At 35.0% G+C, this 13,538-nt stretch overlaps 1 protein-coding gene and 1 pseudogene across 1 annotated transcript in view; one reads left to right on the top strand and one right to left on the bottom strand.

Annotated features, from left to right (window-relative positions):
* The window catches only part of LOC141495400 (F-box and leucine-rich repeat protein 13-like), a 149,749-nt gene that overhangs the window by 59,062 nt on the left and 77,149 nt on the right, over nucleotides 1–13,538 (bottom strand). The window lies entirely within an intron of this gene.
* LOC141494734 (activated RNA polymerase II transcriptional coactivator p15 pseudogene) lies at nucleotides 12,877–13,365 on the top strand (annotated as a pseudogene).

The raw sequence follows: 13,538 nt of genomic DNA, 5'->3' as shown, positions 1-13,538 counted from the left end.
ACAAACTCCCATTGTACAAGTTCTTGCAGAGAGTCAGAAGAATATCCCACCAATCAGAGCTATCTCAAAGAAGAATGACTTGCCTTCAGTGCTAGTTCACTCCCCTAATAGGGGATAATCCAAAGGAGATTGAATAATCTCTTTTCAGGGATGGTGTAGAACAGATATGCTTGTTCACACTGTACTAAATAGCAGCTGAGGTCTCTTCTAGGGAGTTAGGTAGCATAGAGGAAAACTGCTAAACTTGAAGTAAAGAAAACCTGAATTTGATTCTTGATGCAGATGTTTTCTAATTATTTGACTCTGAAAAAAATGCATTAACTGTTATGAACCTCAGTTTACTGAACTATAAAATAAAGGGGTCTATTTAATATTTAATCTAGTAGCCTTCAGGGTCACTTCCAGCAATGAATTTTTGTATTGCCTACAATAATTTTCACCATGTTTTGTACAATCAAAAGAGAAATCATCCAAGAAAATATTTTTTTTAAAAATCTTATACCAAAGAACAAAAGAAGTAGAAGAATTTTTTAATTGTCATTTCAATTTCTATATTTCAATATTTCAAGAATTTCAGGTTACATTCCTATGGATGGTATTTGGCCAAAAAATCCATGACTTTGCAACCAATTTGGTCATGATTCACTTAAGTCAACTCAGTTGGTCTTCATACAATATTGTCCAGTGGTGGTAACTGCTTGATTCTCCTTCACTATAGTCTTAGAGGTACAAGAGTCATCTCCATACTATGATGAGACTGTAAAAGGGTTATTCAGTGGAGGAGAATTTCAACAATAATATTAATGATTACTACCATTTACATAGCACCTTAGACACTACTTCGCTTGATCCTCACAAAATTCTATGGGGTAGGTGACATTATCCACATTTTAATGATGCAGAAGCTGAGATTGAGAAAAGTAAAGTGACTTGTCCAATGCCACACAATTAATGTAGTATGTTTTAAACTCAAGTCTCTCCGACTGTGCTACCTAGCTGCCTATTACATAAATACATAATTCCATGGCATTATATCATGGTAGTTTAATAATCACTGGCACCAGTGACTACCAATAATCTGCAATCAGGGATTCTGGAGTCATTATCATACTTGAACTCACATGTAAAATTAGAACTACAAATTTAATCCATGCTAACACAATTACTGAATATAAGGAATTTCTCCATAAATCTTTATCAGATGAAAAGCAATATCCACCAAGGATCTCTAACGGCATCCAAAGTCATTAACAAACTAAGCAAATCCTATAATCAGTTGTTTTGTGACTCCATTTGGGGTTTTCTTGGCAAAGAAACTGGAGTAGTTTGCCACTTCCTTCTCCAGTTTATTTTACAAATACAGAAACTAAGACAAAGTAGATTAAGTGACTTGACTAGGAACACACAGCTAATGAATATTTGAGGACAGATTTGAATTCAGGTCTTCATGATTCCAGGGTCAATATGCTAGCTACTTAGGTGCCTAAAACAAGCCTATATAAGCAAGCAATTATAGATAAGAAAACTGGAAGAGTTTCAGGTAGTTATATCGGCAACAGACAGATGGAAAATAGAACTATGAATACTCAGCAGAAGCTGTGCCTTACATGAAAGGGATCAGAATAAAATGGAACTTCCAGATAAATGCATGTTTTTGAGCTCAAATACACTAAATTTACCTTCTTAAGCTATATTTGTAATAGGAAGTTTAGCCCCCTCAGTTTCCCACTGAAAGAGAGCCAATGGTTGGCCTTAGCTGTAATGTCTCTCTCTTTTCTTACTAATCCAGAATTATGCAGGCCAGAACAACCTGAGCAGACACAAAAGGGCTTTCTTATATAAATCCCCAAAGCTATTTCTGCAAGATTTCATTAACCCATCACCCACCTTAATCTTCCTCAAAATCATCATTTCTGATCAGGGAATGAAAGGTTTTGTCACTTAAAGATATTTTTGGCATCAGCAAAGGTATTTCTTTTTTCTTCTTTTATCTTGTTTTGTCCTCATTTAACAATCATTTCAGCTCTCAAATGAAACCAGAGGGAAGTATTTCCTTGAGAAGTAGACCCTTTCCCATGCCCACAAAATCAGGGTGACATGTAGGAGACCACCTACTTAATCTTCATGTAAAGCTGACTTTAGTAAGCACCTTTTCTAGCACTTGTGTTACTAAATTCAAAATCTTTTCATAGCCTAATAAGTATAAATATTATTATTTATGAGGATACATGTTATTTACCATACTAAGCCTCACTGCTTTGGGGGGGATCACTGTTTAAGTTTTTAAGGGAATTTTCAGAGGTTTTCCTATTACAATTTTATTTTACAGAGATGTCAAATGACTTTCTTAAGGTCATGGTTTAAAATGTATACAAAGCAAGATTTTGTGTCAGAATTTCTTTCTTCAAATCCAATATTTTTCCCACCACACCAAATTGTCTCTGAGCCATTAAAAGTTTTTCCTTTTTAAAAGAAAGTAAGTATAGCCTACCAATATTTACAAGGTTTTCCTCAACAATTAAGATAAATCAAATGAGGGGCAGATTTGACCATGGAACAAGAAGATATTTGCTTCTTAATACTATTTCTGGGAAGGGCTATATAGTACCAAAGGTCAAATGGGAGGTTGCCAGGAGTGAAATATTACATGTATTTCTTGATGTACTGTGTGTGTGTGTATGTGTGTGTGTGTGTGTGTGTGTGTTGAATTTTCTGATGTTTTTCCTTTTCCTCTTTTTTTTCTTAAAAAAACTCTTTTGTTAGTTCAGCTATTGGGATAAAACTCTCTCTTTGATAAAAAAAACTGTTGGGAAAATTGGAGGTTAGTATGGAAGAAACTTGGATTAGACCAACACCTCACACTCTACACCAAGATAAGATCAAAATGGATACATGATTTAGACATAAAAACAATATTATAAGCAAACTAGAAGATCAAGGGCTAGTTTACCTTTCATATCTATGGAAAGGAAAGCAGTTTATGACCAAGGAAGAGATGAAGAACATCATTAAAAACAAACTAGTTCACTTTGATTACATTAAATTAAAAAAAGCTTTTGCACAGACAAAACCACTGTGACCAAGATCAAAAGAAATGTAGGAAATTAGGAAACAATTTTTGCAACTAGTATTTCTGACAAAGGACTCATCTCTAAAATATACAGAGAACTGAGTCAAATTTTCAAAACAACAAGCCATTCCCCAATTGACAAATGGTCAAATGATATGCAAAGGCAATTTACAGATGAGGAAATCAAAGCAATCCATAGTCTTATGAAAAATTTCTCTAAATCATTACTTATTAGAGGAATGCAAATTAAAGAATCTCTGAGACACCACCTCATACCTCTCAGACTGGCTAATATGACCAGAAAGGACAATGGTCAGTGTGGGAAGGGATGGGGGAAATCTAGGACACTAATGCATTGTTGTTGGAACTGTGAACTCATCCAACCTTTCTGGAGAGCAACTGGACAACAAAAATGTGCATATTCTTTGATCCTGCAATACCACTACTGGGTCTATATCCTGAAGAGATTATGAAAAAGGGGGGAAACATCAATTGCACAAAAAATATTCATAACCCTATTGGTGGTGACAAAGAATTGGAAATTAAGTGAATGTCCTTCAATTGGGGAATGGCTTAACAAACTGTTGTATATGTATGTCATGAAACACTATTGTTCTATTAGAAACCAGGAGGGATGAGAATTCAGGGAAGCCTGGAGGGATTTGCATGAACTGATGCTGAACAAGATGAGCAGAACCAGAAAAACACTGTACACCCTAACATCAACAAGGGGGTGATGATCAACCTTAATGGACATGCTCATTCTATCAGTGCAACACTCAGGGACAATTCTGGGCTAACTGCCATGGGGAATATCATGTATATCCAGAGAAAGAATTGTGGAGTTTGAAAAAAGACCAAAGATTATAACCTCCAATTTAGAAAAAAAAACTGTTATCTTATTATGGAATTTTGCTATCTCTTATACTTTATTTTTCTTCCTTAAGGATATGATTCCTTTCTCATTACATTCAACTTAGATCAATGGAAACAATGGAAACAGACTGCCTTCTGTGGGGGGAAGGGAAGCAAGATTAGGGGGGAAATTGTAAAACTTAAAATCTTTCTTTAAAAAAGAGTAAGTCACATTCATAAATAACTAAGTTGTTTTTAAAAAAGGCAGTTCTCAAAGAAATGAAAAGTAACAAAATGAAAAAATATTCTTTGTTATATAGGATGGCTCTCTGGAAGAGGAATATAAGGAAAAATTTATGCAATATAAAAATAAGACAAATTAATAAAGCTTTTAAAAACAGTCTAAAGGATTCTAATTCCCAGGCATTCTCTGGTCAAATGTTTTAACTTGGTCCTAAGAAGGTTTTTTTTGATCCTGTGTCATTTTTTTACTGATTCTTTTTACAGGTAATCAATTTTGTGTTATAACTGCTTTTATCCTGAAACTACTCAAGTTATGGTTCTTTGTCCCTTAACTTAGTCCAGAGTTCAACTAGCCTGTAAAGGGTTAAATTTAAAAATTCAGATTTACTGTCCTAAGGAATTTAGCTTGAGAATGCATATGAATACAGGAGTCTTTTGGGTGAGATAACTTTATTCCACTAAACTATCCTTTAAAGATGAGTGTCTTGATGTTCAAGATTCAGATAATGAGCACTTCTTAATCTGATGAGAGAAGGGAGAGGCCATTGCTAGCCCCCATTACCAGACTTCCAAGCAATCATATTGTTCCCTATGACTCAGTTTTGTAACCAATTATATTGTACTCAATTGCATATCCTCTTCTGTTCTTCGTTCTGTGCTACCCAAAATCTGTTTATAAAAGAAACCATCCTTTTGTTTGGGCTCTTTGGCATTAATGGAGGCAATCCACTGGCCCATTTATTGGCAGGTAGCATACTCATATTAATAAACATTATCTTGCTCAGAGATTTGCTTCAGCTTGCCTTTTTGTCAATTTTCACTTGAGATAATACAAATCTAGCTATGCACAATTTAAGAATTTCATTGAAGTTTTCATTGCATTTTCCCCTATGACTGGTAGTGAGGTCATTCAAGAAAACTCTGAGTGCTCCTTCATAAAATTGCCAAATTAATTGCTTTTAATGTACAGTTCTAACTTTGTTATCACTTGTACCATTTCTCTTCCAAAACATGGTGTTTTGCATATAGCAGGTATTTAATTTGGATTTATTAAATGGAATTTTGTAGAAATATAAATTAAGCTTGAGGAGAGATGTCATATAATATATAATAAAATATCTTTGAAGAAATGAGTGGAGATAGGAGAGGTAGTGTGTCAGGGTGAAAAACATACCAGATTTGCTATCATAAGACTGGTGTTCAAATCTTAGCGAGGTAATTCTATCTGCATTTTTGGTTTGCTTCTTTGGAACTCAATTTCTTCATTTATAAAAGGAGGTGGTTGGACTATAGATCTGAGGTCCAATAGAGCTGCAAATTAATGAATTTGGAGTCTTAGAATTTAATTCTAATTTGTAATTAGTATTGTCAAGAAAAATATTTCCCCCCCCCTTTTTTAAGTATAGACCTGAGATTTACATAAATGTGCAGAACCACTGGTGCCAATGCAGAACTGGCATCTAATTTGTAATTTGTCATTTGAGCTACTTGCCTGGGCCCCTGAGAAGCTAAATGACTTCTGCCCTAGTAACTTAGAGGCAAAATTTGAATTCAGGTCCTACTATTTCCAAGCCCAAATGTCTAGTGATTATAACATACTGCCTAGAAATATCCCTTAAATATGCTAAAAGGTCATATTTTTAATATTTTATTAGTTTTTCAATTATATATACAATAGTAGTTTCTACCTATCATTTTTTTAGTTTTTTGCAAGGCAATGGGGTTAAGTGGCTTGCTCAAGGCCACACAGCTAGGTAATTATTAAGTGTCTGAGACCAGATTTGAACCCAGGTACTCCTGACTCCAGGGCCAGTGCTTTATCCATTGCACCACCTAGGCACCCCCTCTACCTATCATTTTTGTAAGGTTTTTGAATTTTACAATTTTCCTCCACCCACCCTTCCCTACCCCATCCCCTCACAGAAGGCAGTCTAATAATCTTTACATTGTTTCCATGCTATACATTGATTGAAATTGAATGTGTTGAGAGAGAAATCATATCCTTGAGGAGAAAATAAAACATTAGAGATAGCAAAATTATGTTGTACATAACACACTTTTTTAAAACAAAATTTAAGGTAATAGACTTTGATCTTTGTTTAAACTCCACAGTTCTTTCTTTGGATACAGATGGTATTCTACATCTCAGGTACTCATAAATTATCCCTTATTATTGCATTGATAGAATGAGCAAGTCCATTAAGGTTGATCATCACCCCCATGTAGCTGTTAGGGTGTGCAATGTTCTGGTTCTGCTCATCTCACCCAGTATCAGTTCATGCAAGTCTTTCCAGGCTCTTCCTTAATCCCATCCCTACTGGTTTCTAATAGAAGAATAGTGTTCCATAACATACATATAACACAATTTGTTCAGTCATTCCCCAATTGATGGACAGTCACTTGATTTCCAATTCTTTGTACCACAAACAGGACTGCTGTGAATATTTTTGTACGAGCAATGGTTTTTACCCTAAAAGGTCATAATCTTGTATGATTTAGTCTTGTGTGAAAAAAATTAATGAAATTTTTACATAAATTATTTTATTGCATGCATCAAGCTTGACCCTGTACTGGGAATTAAGCAACAAAAATAAACATAATCACCCAATCTTTCAATCAAATACAGTTTTACACTAACTTTTAGATAAACTGCTATTGGATTCTAGCCATACATGGGAACATAAAATACTAGCTCACATTTGTATAACACTGGTTTGTATGAGCATATAGTCACAAAACCTTTTGAGGTAGACAGTGAAAATATTATTATTATTATTATTATTATTATTATTATTATTATTATATTTTATTTTATTTTTATTATTTCCATCCTACCAATGAAGAAGCTGAAGTTTGGAGAGGCAAGATGACTCATTCAGCCACAACAATATAGAGATACCTGAACTACTGCCTTCTAATTCCAAACAAAATGCTCTAATATTTCATTATTTACAAAGTCTAAAGACATTCTGTAGTTGGTCCAAATACTTGTGTTGTGAACTACTAATGTTCTAGAGGAATGAACCATATTAAATTTAGCATTTTTCCTACTGTCTAGCACAGTTCTCTATACCACATGAACCCTAAATAAATATCTGTTTAATTGAATATACACAAAATTTTATGTTTGTTTTCTTAACATGTTCTCTTAAATAAAAGGAAGTATTCGATAAAGAACTATTTATATGAAAAATAGTTTTACACTTCAAAATTAATATTAATACTCCATCTTCTTGAGTGCAAATCTGGTGTCAGACACTTATTGATGATCCTGGGAAAGTCATTTACATCTGTAAAATGCACTAGAGAAGGAAAAGACAAAAATAATAGAATCTGTGCAAAGAAAATTCCAAATGGAGTCATGAAGTCAGACACAACTGAAAACAGCTGGACAAACTGGCAATTCTAGGTGCTACATTTGGGAAAAGAAACTAATAAGCCAGAATGGGTAAATAAGATGATAAGGGGATTAATAATAGACGGTATAATGCAAGGTCCAAGTGAAAGAACTAAGGATGATTAGACTTAAGAAAAGGAGACTTAGGGGCAGCTAGGTGTGCAGTGGATAGAGCACCTGCCCTGGAATCAGGAGGACCTGGGTTTAAATCTGGTCTCAGACACTGAATAATTACCTAGTTCTGTGACCTTGGGCAAATCACTTAATCCCATTGCCTTACAAAAAAAAAGAAAGAAAAAGAAAAGGAGACCCAGGGGGATATAATAGTTATCTACAAATAGCTAAAGGTTTACCATGGAGAAGTGAGATTAGAGGGGTTTTTTTAAATCCCAAAAGGCAGAAGGAGGAATAGGTTGGAGAGAGATAGGTTTGATGCCAGGAATGATGTCCCAAGTAAGTTGTGCAAAAATAGAATGGACACAGAAAAAGGTGAGATAAAGAGGAAGAAGACAAAGAAATGGGGCGGGGGGAGACAGAGACAGAGAAGCAGAAATTAAATAACCACTTGTTACTAAACTATACTAGTATTCCTTTTTCTGTGGGTTGGATTAGTTATCCTTTGAGTCCTTTCTGATTGTGTATTTGTGTTTGTATGTGTGTGTGTGTGTGTGTGTGTGTGTGCATGTCTGTGAAGGAAAGACTTGAGAGATTCTTGAATGTGCTATTAAAATGCCTTTACTTGTAAAGAATTAGTTGACCACTCTAGGTCTAAACTTCTTCATAAGAAAATAATAAGAATTTTCTCAATCTGTTGCAAAAGGACCTTGCAGAAAGCATTGCTTGAAGATGGTTGTTGCAATAGAAAGGATTAAGAGTGATATCAACTAGAGCTGTCCAGAAGAGGTGAGTTTAGAGGAAGTTAGAAAGCAAAATGTGACGATTATGGTTAGACCAAAAAAAGAAAAGTACATGGACCCTATGAATAATAAATGCAAAATATTTAGAGAAATCTTTGCCAAATCCAAATCCTTCCTGACTACCTCAGTATAAGCTCACAGAATCAGTAGTTCTCATTCACTTTCTTTGAACTTTATTGAGCCAGACTTCAGTGATAAGCTTTTTCCAGTCTCTTCCCTTTTTGTCGTTGCTGGTGCTTTTCTTTCTGAGATCGCCTTCCATCATACCTTATTTACATATTGTGAGCTTCTTTAAATCAGAGATTAATTTTGCATTTTTAAAAATACTCTCCCCCAGAACTCTGAAGTGTTTGACACATAGTGTATGCTTTATAAATTCTATTTGAGTGACTGGTTTTGACCCTGCTGACACTCCAGACACTTTTTTCACCTCTTGCCTTCAACTTCATGATTATTTACCTGGGTTTTTTGTATCTGACCATTATGTGTATAAGAACTTCAGCACATTTCTGCTCCCCCAAATTGGGGAACTTCAGCTAGAATCACAGAATGAATATATTTGTGAAGTGAGCATGTAAAGTGAGACTGTTCTTCAGAGAAAAGAACCATAGAAACATGAGAGACATCATGATAAACTAGACAGAGGGTTAGCCTTACAGGCAAGAAGACCCATTTTCAGGTCCTTTCTTTAAAGGACCCCTAGTCAACACTTTAAAGGTAAAAGTTGCAGTTGTTGATCTGCATTTGGTAGAAAGAATTTTCTCACCAGGAACACCCTATACAGATGAAATCATAACTTTGGCAAAAGAAAAATAAATGCAACAATTCATAGGTTTTTTCCAAATCATTCAACTCTATCATCTTCTCTTTCTATCTTGTCTAATATTAAAACTTTCACTGAAATCTAAAGTGAATTAAAGCTTAGGATAAAAAAATTACAGATGTAGAGATAAAAATGACCTTAGGGGCCATCTACATGAACTCCCTCACTTCGCAGTTGAGGAAACCAAAGGTATAGACAGGTTAAGTGACATTTTCTTAAATGAATGAGTCAGAATTCAAATTCAGATCTTCAAACTCCAAATCCAACTTTCTTTCCATTGATAGATTATGTCAAGTACAATTTTTTGACTGAGTTACCACACAGTAAAAGCCTTATGATACATATAGCCTCAATCTCCATGTGAGACAATTAACTTTCTGATAGGAAAAAAAAATTATCTGATAACTGGTCATTTGTCTCGCAAATACATGGCACAGGCCACAAGGAGAGTTCAATCAGACAACCCATTTCTACTACTAGTACACAAACTGAAAGAATATCTCACCATGGCAATAGCAACATGCTCTCTGCTAATGTGAAATGCACATTATTAAATATTAATTAAGCAATAGAGAGCATTTTGTGCCACATATAATATATAAATGCATTCAAACTTTTTCAAACTTTCCATATGACCCTTTATTGACTTTTCATTATTTTATAGCAGTTTTCTCCTCTGAGAAAGTTCTAAGATCTATATGTTTATTTGTTTGCTTTTCATTATTCGTCTATGAAACATGTTGAAAAAGGAGACAATCACCCATTGCTAAATGCTTCTAAACATTGTCTCCAAACAAACCTATAAATACCAGAAAATTTTCTATTTCTCTATTGCATAGAACTGAAAAAAACTTTAGACATCACGTCATCGAATCCCATATGGGATTTTGTGTAATAAGAGTAAACTTGAAATACTTCTAGAGCACAATTTCCATACGGAAGAAAAAAAAAAAACAAGATCTTGGGGTTAAAGTAGATTATAACACAATGCAAGTCAATGTCATGATGATTCAGAAAGCTAAGTTTAACAGGCTCAATTAGGAGTAGCATAGTGTCCAAAACAAAGGAAGCCATTGCTTCTGTCCTCATGAGACTATATTTAAAGCTTCATGTACAATTCTATATCTTAGGGATAGTTTATGATTCAGTGGATAGTTTGGAGTCTTCCTCCATCTTCTTGAATGTAAATCTGGTGTCAGACACTCATTGATGAACCTGGGAAAGTCATTTACATCTGTAAAATGCACTAGAGAAGGAAAAGACAAAAACAATAGAATCTTTGCCAAGAATATTCCAAATGGTGTCATGAAGTCAGACACAACTGAAAACAGCTGGACAAACTGGCAATTCTAGGTGCTACATTTGGGAAAAGAAACTAATAAGCCAGAATGGGTAAATAAGAGGATAAGGAGGTTAATAATAGATGGTATATTGCAAGGTCAAGTGAAAGAACTAAGGATGATTATACTTAAGAAAAGGAGACTTAGGGGCAGCTAGGTGTGCAGTGGATAGAGCACCTGCCCTGGAATCAGGAGGACCTGGGTTTAAATCTGGTCTCAGACACTGAATAATTACCTAGTTCTGTGACCTTGGGCAAGTCACTTAATCCCATTGCCTTACCAAAAAAAGGGAAAAAAAAGAAAAGAAAAGAAAAGAAAAGAAAAGAAAAGAAAAGAAAAGAAAAGAAAAGAAAAGAAAAGAAAAGGAGGCCCAAGGGATATAATAATTATCTACAAATAGCTAAATAGCTAAACCATGGAGAAGTGAGATTAGACAGGTTTTTTTTAATCCCAAAAGGCAGAAGAAGGAGGAATAGGTTGGAGAGAGATATAGGTTTGATGCCAGGAATTATGTACCAAGTAAGTTGTGCAAAAGTAGAATGGACTTTCTTAGAAGGAAGGGGCCTTGCAGCTTTGAGAATCATAGATCTAGAATTGATAGGGCATTGGAGATCTTCAAGTAGAGGCAGTGATGTTATAGAGGAGATTCTTGTTCATAGAAGGATTAGTCTGTATATCCCAAAGATTTCAAAGAAGAATGGGACCTATCTGTGAAAAAAATTTTGTAGCAGCTCATTTCATAGTAGCCAAAAAGTGGAAACTAAAATTATACACTCACACAGGGAAATGGGAAAACAAATTATGCAGATGAACATAAGGGAATGCTGTAATTTCCTAAGAAATGATGAAATTTCAATTCAATTTCAGAGGAAACTGTGAAGGTTAATGCAGAGTAAAGGGTACAGAACTAGGAGAAAAAAATTACACAAGGATAACAAAATAACAGAGAAAAACAACTCTGGAAAACTTTGAAAATCTGATTAACACAAAACCATGAGTCCAAAAGAATGAAGATGAAGCGTATGAATTTACCACCTGACAGAGAGGTACTGAACTTAAAAAGAGACACATTTTCAGACATAATCAAAGTTGGAATTTGTTTTACTGGATTATATAAAACAATGTATTGATGGAAATTGTTTTTGTTTGAGGGGAATTTTTAAAAAATTAATGAATGGGAAATAGTGAGAAAGACAGATAAATAAAATATATAAAAATAAAAGTATTAAATAAAAAATAAATAGTATTTAATTCAAAAATTAAAATAAATTTAAAAATTAAACATATACTAAATGTTAAATTTTTATAAAATATTAAATAAAAACTATCAGAGGGAAGAAAATGAGTTAGTCTTGAGAGGCTTATAATTTTGTGAATAAAAATATTTGGATCTGCTAGTTAAAATGTTTTAAAGTAGGTTACAGATTTTTCTCTTTGAGATTTTTAATAAAGAAATAGGGAAATTTTGAGTACAGGGAAATGTGCTTTTTGAAACTTTTTCTGTACTGGGGGTGGGGGGGTTATTCCATTCTGTATTGGCTCTTTGTGATCTCCATTTCCTAAGCCATTTTGGAATTTTTGGTCATACCCTTTGAGGCAGAGAGAAGATGTAGTATGTAGAATGCCTCTCAAGGGCAGTGAGTGTTATCTTAGTCAGTACTTGCCCCCCCCCTTTGACATACACATTGGAGAATTCCTGAAGCCCTGTGCTAAACTACTCCCCACCTCAGAAATGCATAAGATCTGCCCAATTGGAAGCCTTTTTCTCCTTGACTCCTGACTGGGCTGCTTCATCTCTTCTCTTTCCTTTTAGAAGCCAGAAGCATGTGCTCCAAACTATGTTGCTGGACCAATCTGGCCCCAACTCCATGAGGCTGGATCTATGTTGATCTAAGTTTTTTTTTTCCCCTTTTTCCTTTTAACTTGACTACTCCCATCCCAGTTTATAACTATCCTCTATGTTATTAGCAAAGCAGTCTCTCTGTTTAACTCTATTATTTCTTTAGAAACCATTATCTCAGGGAAGCTAAGGTGATGCAGAGGATAGAGCACCGTCCCTGGAATCAGGAGGACTTGAATTCAAATTCAGCCTCAGACACTTAATGCTTACATAGCTGGGTGACTTTGGGCAAGTCAGTGAACCCCATTGCCTTACAGAAACTGGGAAAAAAAACTACTTTAGAAACTACCTCCTTTAAGAAGCTCACTCTCATTTTCCGGCTCCTTGTCACTCCCGAGCTGGCAGCAGAACGCGAGGCTGCAGGAGCGGAGCAACTACCCAGGATATCTTGCACATTTCAGAGTGCCAGGCCTGGCCGGCAGGAATACCTGAGTTCAGCTCCAGCCTGAGTCATTAGCTTGGTAACTCTAGAATGCCCAAATCAAAGGAACTTGTTTCTTCAAGCTCATCTGGATGTGATTCTGACAGCGAAATTGACAAAAAGGCAAAGAGAAAAAAGCAAGCTCTTCCAGAAAAACCCATAAAGAAGCAAAAGACAGGAGAAAGTGCTAAAGCACCAGCTTCATCCAAGCAAAGCAGCAGCAACCGAGATGATCATATGTTCCAGATTGGAAAAATGAGATATGTCAGTGTTCAGGACTTTAAAGGAAAAGTCCTAATTGATATTAGAGAATACTGGATGGATCAGGAAGGTGAAATGAAACCTGGTAGAAAAGGTATTTCTTTAAATCCAGGGCAGTGGAGCCAGCTGAAGGAATAGATTTGTGATATTGATGATGCAGTAAGAAAACTGTAAAATCAGAGCCATATGAAAACCTGTATTGTTTTAGTTGTTTTAGTCAGTCTTTTTACATTGGCTTTTGTTTTCTAAACTATTTGTTTTCCAAGCTATTGTATATTTGGATTGCAAAACAATTTGTAAGATGAATCCTT

Source organism: Macrotis lagotis, chromosome 8, assembly GCF_037893015.1.
Source record: "Macrotis lagotis isolate mMagLag1 chromosome 8, bilby.v1.9.chrom.fasta, whole genome shotgun sequence".
NCBI classification, from domain to species: Eukaryota; Metazoa; Chordata; class Mammalia; order Peramelemorphia; family Peramelidae; genus Macrotis; species Macrotis lagotis.
This window is presented reverse-complemented; position numbering and strand designations above follow the sequence as displayed.